This window comes from Suricata suricatta, chromosome 11 (assembly GCF_006229205.1).
Source record: "Suricata suricatta isolate VVHF042 chromosome 11, meerkat_22Aug2017_6uvM2_HiC, whole genome shotgun sequence".
Lineage (NCBI taxonomy): Eukaryota > Metazoa > Chordata > Mammalia > Carnivora > Herpestidae > Suricata > Suricata suricatta.
Genome location: NC_043710.1, coordinates 55073114 through 55081869, shown reverse-complemented (window position 1 = coordinate 55081869; position 8756 = coordinate 55073114). Strand labels below are relative to the sequence as shown.

The window sequence follows — 8756 nt, the reverse complement described above, 5'->3', positions numbered from 1 at the left end:
TCTTTCTTTCTTTCTTTCTTTCTTTCTTTCTTTCTTTCTTTCTTTCTTTCTTTCTTTCTTTCTTTCTTTCTTTCTTTCTTTCTTTCTTTCTTTTCTGTCTCTCTCTCTCCCTCTCTTTTTCTCCTTACCACTTTTATTCTTTATTCTAGGTTTTTTTAAAAATTGTAGTTGACACACAACATTATTTTAGTTTCAGGTGTACAACATACTGATTCAACAAGGCTATCTGTTGTGCTATGCTTGCCACAAATGTACCTACCATCTGTCACCATGCAACACTATTACAGTATCCTTGACTATCCCTATGCGGTCTCTTTTATCATTGTGACTTAATTCATTTTATATCTAGAACCCTGTATTTCCCATTTCTCTTCACCCATTTTGTATCCCCTGTCAAACTCCCCTCTGGCAACAATAACCATTAGTCTGTTCTCTGTATTTATAGGTCTGTGTCTTTGTTTTGTTTGATTAATTATTTTTTAGGTTCCACATATAAGTGAAACCATGGGATATTTGTCTTTCTTTGACAAATACACTTTAGTGTATTACCTTCTAGGTCTATCCGTGTTGTCACAAATGACAAAATCTCCTTTTTTATGGCTGAGTATTACACACACACACACACACACACACACACACACACACACACATCTTTTTTATCCATTCATCTGTCATTGGACACTTCGGTTGCTTCTATAATTTGGTTGTTGCAAAAAATGCTCCAATAAACATACATCTTTTCAATTTAGTGTTCTTTGGGTAAATACGCAGTAGTGGAATTATTGGATCATATGTTATTTCTGTTTTTAATTTTTTGAGGAACCTCCATACTGTTTTTCAGAGTAGCTACATCAGTTTGCATTCTCATCAATGGTACACAAGGGATCTTTTTTCTCACTAACTGTTCTTTCTTGTGTTTCTTACTTTAGCATGAGGTGGTATCTCATTGTGGTTTTGACTTGCATTTCCCTGATGATGAGTGATACTGAGCATCTTTTCATGTGTCTATTTGCCATTTATATGTCTTCTTTGGAAAAATGTCTATTTGGATCCCTTGCCCATTTTTAATTGGATTATTTGTGGGGGGGGGTTGGTGTTGGGTTGTATAAGTTCTTTATATATTTTGGGTATTAAACCCTTCTTGGATATATCATTTGCAAATATCTCCTACCAATCAATAGATTGCCTTTCCATTTTGTTGATGGTTTACTTTATTGTGCAATAGCTTTTTGTTTTGACATAGTCCCAATAATTTATTTTTGCTTTTGTTTCCCTTGCTCTAAGAGACATATCTAGAGAAATGTTGCAATGACCAGTGTCAGGGAGATTATTGACTATGTTTTCTTATAAGAATTTTATGGCTTCCTGTCTCACATTTAGGTCTTTAATCTGTTTTAAATTTATTTCTGTGTATAGTTTAAGAAAGTGGTCCAGTTTCATTCTTTTGCATGTAGCTGTCCAGTTTTCCCAGCTCCATTTATTAAAGAGACTGTCTTTTCCCCATTGTATATTCTTGCCTCCTTTGTCATAGATTAATTAGCCATATAAACATGAGTCTATTTCTGGACTGTCTGTTCCATCCCATTGATCTGTGTGTGTACTTTTGTGTCAGTACAATACTGTTTTGATTTAGGGCTGTTATAAGGATTAAATGAACTAGTGTAAGGCACTGAGCATATAATATCTGGTGCAAAGTAAGCACTTAAAAATGTTATTATTTACAAATAAAGATCGGTAAAATATTTGGCAATAGAAATAAATAAGAAAATGTGTTTAGGTTGTGTAGCATGGTGCTTAGCATAACATGGGCCTTCAAAAATACAGTGAGTGTAAATCTAAGGTGAAGGTGACAGTATGAATAAACACATGGGGAAGTAAGAAAGTATGGTCAGATTATAGTCAGTACTTGTGATTAGCGGGAGTAAAGAGCAGTAAAGGGGAAACGTGGGGGAGCACCTGGCTGGCTCAGTCAGAAGGACATGTGACTCTTGATCTCAGAGTCATGAGTTTGAGCCCCACATTGGGTAGGAGATTACTGAAAAAAGAAAAAAAACCTTATTAAAGAAAAGAAAAGGGGGAAAAGCAGGAAATGACACTCAAAAAGTAGATTAATAATGGTCTTCATGGCAGGATTGGAGGTGAAAGGAGGAGTAGAGAGTTTTGTCCCAGAAGAGTCATTGGCAGTGTATTTCGGAATGTATTGGTTCCTTCTTATAACTTTGCACTTTACTGTGTATCCTTTTTAACTCCCTAGACAGAAACTGGAGGGTTCTCTAAGAGTCCTTTGTTTAATTGTTTTATACTTTTGCTCTATAAGAACACTAGGAAGCTGCTTCAGAAATTTCCCAAATATGTGATATGATTTTTAAAAAATACTTAGAAGTATTTTTATAAAGTATGTATACAAATAAGGTGATCAGTGTGTTAACTTAAGCTTCTAAGAATGCATGTTAATTTTTTAAAAACACCAGTAGTTGTAGCTACTTGTGTTTGTAAATCAGGATTTTCTCAATGCGAGGCAACTCAAAAAAACATTTAAGTATGTTGGATGTTGAGCCTGATATAACTGTAGCTGTTATTACTAACTTTTAATTTCATGTTTCTGTTTATCACCACGGCCTTATTATCCCTACTTACCAGTAATAATAAATATTTTGAAATTTCTGTTTGAAAATGTTATCTATATACTTAAATTGTGTGTTTATTTTAAGAAATTAATTCCAATAACCAGGACCAACCTAGCAGTAGTTGCTCTTTTTCTTCCGAGTTTAATGTCTCAGCAACCCAAGTCCCTTTGGCAGAGAGGACTGAGCTGCTTTGGCAGACAGAGCCCAGGGGAATCCTTTGGGTTTCCTGTGATTCTGGCTGTCTTCATTCTCACTGAATTGATAAACTTGAGAAAGAAGAAAACAGTTGCATTCATCTATTGATTTGCTCAAAAAGATTAGGCAATGTGATATGTTGGAAAGGAAATGGACATTTCTTGCTTTGGCACATAGTGTAGAACTTGGTAAATGTATTTTGGTTGAATGAACAACAACCGGATTCAGATCCCAGTTCTGTTAGATAGTAAGTAGCTAGGTGACTTTAACCTAACTTAACCTTGCTTAATCTCCCTTATTTAAATTTCTTTTATAAACTGAGAAAACATTACTCCATAGGATAGTTGCAAAAATTAAATGAGATAATTAGTACTCCTGCTGAGGGAAAGAGGGAGGATTGTCTTTGTTTCTAAGCCTGAAACTGCGTTTTAAGTTAATTTCTGTGATGCAGATTCTATGACCACATAGGAAGAATAAACTCCACAAAAATAGAATAAATTCAGACTTCCCACAGGCCAAGGTTTCAAATTCTTTAGGAGACTTTCTTTTTTAGCTAAGCTTCCATTGTCTCTGTACTTTTGAGTCAGTTTTTTTTTTAATGTTTATTTATTTTTGAGAGAGACAGAGTGGGAGCAGGGGAGGGGGCAGAGAGAGACCCAGACTCTGAGCTGTCAGCACAGAGACTGACACAGAGCTCAAACCATGAACCGTGAGATCATAAGCAGAACTGAAGTCAAATGCTTAACAAACTGAGACACCCAGGTGCTCCCAGCCACCCCCCGCCCCCCGCTTTTTTAACTGACAATATGATTCCTCCAAGATCCCAGCTTTTGGGAGGGGAATTTGAGTTCCTTTGGCCTCTTCAGGGCATAGCACCTCATCTCCCACCTCCAGTGACAAAATAAAGCAAGCCCTTTAATTGCCCAGACCAACATCAGCTATAAGAGTTAGTTTCCTCTTCAGTTTTTCACCTCTGGGGATTTCTTTTTTCTTTCTTAAAATCTCAACTCTGTTTATGTTTGTTATATGACGTGAAATGTTTGTTATCCAGCTTTTCAAGGTGTTCTGTAGTAAGTAGATTTTCAGGTTATCTTCTCCATAAGTGCTGGAAACAGAAAGCCAAGTAAGATAACTTATAATAAATGCCAAATGTAATGCATTAAACATTTGTTATTGTTAGTAACAGTAATGGTAATGTTAAAGAGTATTATCATTTGGCAGACACTTTTTATAATTAATCTTATTAATCACAAATTAATGGGATCATCTTTTACTGTTAAAGAAATTGGTAGTTTAATTCAGGTCATAAGACTTGGCCAGTGTATATAGCTTCCAAAAGATGAGGCAATATCAAGTCTTTATGATTTCAAAGTATATGCCTGTTAAAGTAAGCTGATATGTCTTAAAACATGTGCTCCTTGGGCCGCCTGGGTGGCTCAGTCAGTTAAGCATCAGACTTTGGCTCAGGTCATGATCTCATGGTTTGTGGGTTCAGGCCCTACGTCGGGCTCTGTGCTGACAGCTCAGAGCCTGGAGCCTGCTTCAGATTCTGTGTCTCCCTCGCTCTCTGCCCCTCCCCCACTCATGCTCTGTTTCTGTCTCAATAATAAATAAACATTAAAAAAATTAAAAAACAAAAACATGTACTCCTTTTATTGTTCCTAGTGATAAACTAGGTGAGGGTTGTTTATTCAGTTTCTAGGACTATGAAGTCTTACCTTTAAGGAGCTAGAAGCCTGCTCCTGGCCAGCTGTTTGGGGTAGGCTAGTGGAAGGCGGTAGAAGCAAAAGTAAAAGGTCAGGTTCATTGTGGTCTCATCTGCCTCAGAGGTAATGGAGTAGTGGACACATGGAACAAAGAGGTTGGAAAAACTCCTGATATGAAATTCTCTGTGGAATCTGAGAGAGAAATAAAATATAACTACACAGTTAGAATTCTAACATCACTTCTAATGTGTGGGTTCTTTCCTCACACCATGCAGTTCTCCAGTACCAGTCAGGTGTCCTATAGTTCAACTCAATTCTGATACTCTCTACCTGGAGTTAGCATCAGATTCTGCAGGGTGGGGGCTCAATCCCACAACACTGTCCTTATTTCAGATGCTAATCGCAAGTCCAGGTTGTTACCTGTACTTTTCTGATTGATAACCTGTAGGTCAGAGGTTCCCACAACCACTGCCTTGGTTTCAGTTAACCTGGTAGAGCCGCTCAGGAACTCAGGAGACCAGTTTACTCCCTAGATTACTGGTGCATTCTAAGAGGGTATAACTCAGGAACAGGCCGGTGGAAGAGATGCTTAGGGCAAGGAATGTAGAAACAGGCATGAAAGCTCTGGCTGGTGCCACTCTCCCTGCACCTGCATGTGTTCCCCAGCCTGGAAGCTCTCCAAATATTGTTCTTTTTGCTTTCTGTGGAGACTTCATTATATAGACATGATGGTTTAAACCATTGGCCATTGGCAGTGGATTCAACCTGCAGCCCCACTCCTCTCCCCAGAGGTCAGGGTGGTGGGACTGAAAGTTCCAACTCTCCAATCACATGTTTGGTTCCCCTGGCAAACCGGTCCCCATTGCTTTCCAAATGTCACACATAAACAGGTGTGGTTGAAAGGAGTTTGTTGTGAATATCAGGATATCTTTATGGCGCTCATCACTTAGGAAATTCCAGTGGTTTTAGGAGCTCTGTGCCAAGAATGAAAATGAAGACAAAGATATATTTCCTGTTGTAAGTCGTGGTATACACAACATGGTATACAGCAATACAGTGTATTTCAGTGAACAGCTACCTTCTAGCCAAATGACGGTATTTTCACCTCCTTTTTAAAGCTCCTTTACTGAGTCCTTACTATGTGCCAAAAACCGAGCTCAGTGTTTTACAGACAATATTTTTATGCTTGCAGCACTCCTATGAAGTGATTATAATTAGCTCTTGTGCATCTTGGAAAAGAGAATTCAGAGAATATACTATGTTCATATACTTTAAAACACTTAAAACATAGACAGTGTTATGGACTGAGTATTTGTGTCCCCTCAAATTCATATGTTGACACCTCTCTGATTCCCAATGTGTTGGTGTTTGGAGATGGGGCCTTTACAAGATAATAGGTTTCGTTGTGGTCTGAGGATGGGGCCCTCATGATGGGATTAGTACTTTTATAAGAGGAGGAAGAGACACCAAAGCGCTCTCTCTGCCATGTGAGGACACAGCAAGAAGGCTGTCATTAGCAAGGCAGGAAAAGAACCCTCACTAGAACCCAGTTGGCCTGGCATCCTCCAGAGAGTAAGAAATAAATGTCTAAGCCACTCGGTTTGTGGTATTATATTATGGCAGCCTAAGCTGGTTAATAAAGATAGTAATTACAGTGAACACTTAAATGCCCTTTACATAGATTTATTATACAGTGAGTGGGGGGAGGCTCTGTAAAGCATGGGGCATTTCTTTTTCTGAAAAGCCTCAGAAACATTTCTCTGCTAGAAGTTTGCAATGTAGATAAGACCTAAATAATTCCCCATACCCTTTCCCTCTCCTCCCCTCCCCTTCCCTTCCCTTCTTTCTTAAAATGTTCTGTTGGTGAGAGTGTCCAAGCATCACCAGAGATCTAGAATAGATGCTGGAAAGAAGACAGATTCGGTAATCTGTCAGATTAGCTGTAGGACCTTGGGCAAGTTCTTTAATTTTTCTCAATGTCATTTTCTTCAACTCTAATAGGGTCATGATCTATACAGGTGGTTGGTTCGTAGGCCCATGAAAATGTTTATAAAGTCTGGGGCACCACGGCTGGCTCATACTTGGTGTTCGGTTAACAGCTGTTACAGTGCACAGCAATAAGTCTGTCTCTACTGGGGAAAGAGTGTGGAGTAAAGAGTGAGTTACTTAGATTTAGACCTGATGCTGCCACTTAAAACTGTATGATCCCAGCCTTTCCCCACTCACCCAGTAAAAGTTGGTGTTACCCAAGAGCCCACTTTCTCTTCTACCTTAGTTCCAGCTACTGTCTGTAGGCTGGTGATTCGTAAACTCTAGCTCTACAGCAAACCTCTCTTAGCTTCAGACCAGTTTATTATCCCGCTGTCTTCAGAACATCTCCTCTATGAATGTCTGCTATTCTGCTTAGATGCATCATGTCTGAAATTGAGCCTATTATCTTTCCTTACAATGCATTTTTCCTTTTATCAGTTTGTAATTAGTACCATTATTCACCTATTCCCTCAAATCAGAAACATAGGAGTCATTCTTGATACCACTTTTTCTTTTGCCTTCTAAGGTTAGTTACTAAGTCCTTTTTTTTATAATTGTGATAAATACATATAACATCAAATTATTTGCCATCTTAAACATTGTTAAGTACAGTTCAGTGGCATTAAATAGATTCAAATTATTGTGCAAGCATCATCGCCATCCATACATCGGACTCTTTTCATCTTTTTTTCCTCAAAATTATTTAAATTCTAGTTAGCCAACATGTAGTGTAGTGTTAGTTTCAGGAATAGAATTTAGTGACTTCATCACTTACATGTAACACCCAGTGTTCATCACAGGTGCCCTCCTTAATACCCATTACCCATCTAGCCCATCTCCCACCCATGTTCCTCCATCAACCTTCAGTTTGTTCTTGCTCTTTTGTTTCCCTCTTTCTTTTTCCCCCTTCTCATATATTCACCTCTGTTTTGTTTCTTAAATTCCACATATGAGTGAAATCATATGGTATTTGTCTTTCTCTTACTGACTTATTTGCTTAGCATGATATACTCTAGCTCTATCCATATCATAGCAAATATCAAGATTTCATTCTTTTTGAATGCTGAGTAATACTCCATTGTGTGTGGGGAGGGTATATATATATATATACACACACACACACACACATATGTACATATATATAACATCTTCTTTATCCATTCATCAGTCAGTGGACACTTGGGCTCATTGTTGATAATACTGCTATAAACGTTGGAGTGCTTATACTCTTTTGAATCTGTATTTTTCTTTTTTTTTTTAAGTTTATTTATTTTGAGATGAAGAGAATGAGAACAGTGGGGGAGGGACAGATGGAGGGGGACAGAGGATCTGAAGTGGGCACTGTGCTGATCGCAGAGAGCCTCATATGGGGCTCAAACTCACGAACTGTGAGATCATGACCTGAGCCACTTAACCGACTGACCCACCCAGGCACCCCCTCAAAACTGTATTTTTGTATCCTTTGGGTGAATTGTTGGATCATAGGGTAGTTATATTTGTGACTTTTTGAGGAACTTCCATACCATTTTCCAGAGTGGCCGCACCACTTGCATTCCCAATAGCTTTAGAGGGTTCCCCTTTCTTCACATCCTCCCCAACATCTATTGTTTCCTGTGTTGTTAACTTTAGCCATTATGACAGATGTGAGGTGGTATCTCATTGTGGTGTTGATTTGTATTTCCCTGATGATGAGTGATATTGAGCATCATTGCATGTGCCCGTTAGCCATCTGTTTGTCTGTCAGTGCACAGCCTGCTGCAGGGTTCTCTAGTACTTTAAAACCCTGTAATTGTTTTGCTTGTTGGTGGTGTTTGCTTATTTAATACATTCCGTCAAGGACAGAAATTACATGATGGTTTTTTTGTTTGTTTGTTGTTTTTTTTCCCCATAGGAAGTGTGTCTTGGGTTTTTCCCTTATTATTTTCATTACTTTTTTTTTTCCTCTTCTTTTTTTGCTGGTGGGGGTGGTTATGTTTAAATGAAGTTGCTTTTACAACACCAAAGACTTAATCATCCATTTCCTATATAAAAGGTAGCTACTTTTTTGCATGGACCTCAAGTATACTGTAGTCTAGAGGTGGAATTTAAGGAAAGGTATTAAGCAGGCTGTGTTTTAGCTTATGGGCAAGTAATAAATTGTATCATGTATCTTGAATGTATCATAGATAAGCTGCTATATAATGATTGCCACTTCAGA

At 38.2% G+C, this 8756-nt stretch overlaps 1 protein-coding gene across 2 annotated transcripts in view; it reads left to right on the top strand.

Annotated features, from left to right (window-relative positions):
• The window catches only part of FAM168A (family with sequence similarity 168 member A), a 235030-nt gene that overhangs the window by 172674 nt on the left and 53600 nt on the right, over positions 1–8756 (top strand). The gene's annotated exons all lie outside the window — the stretch shown is intronic.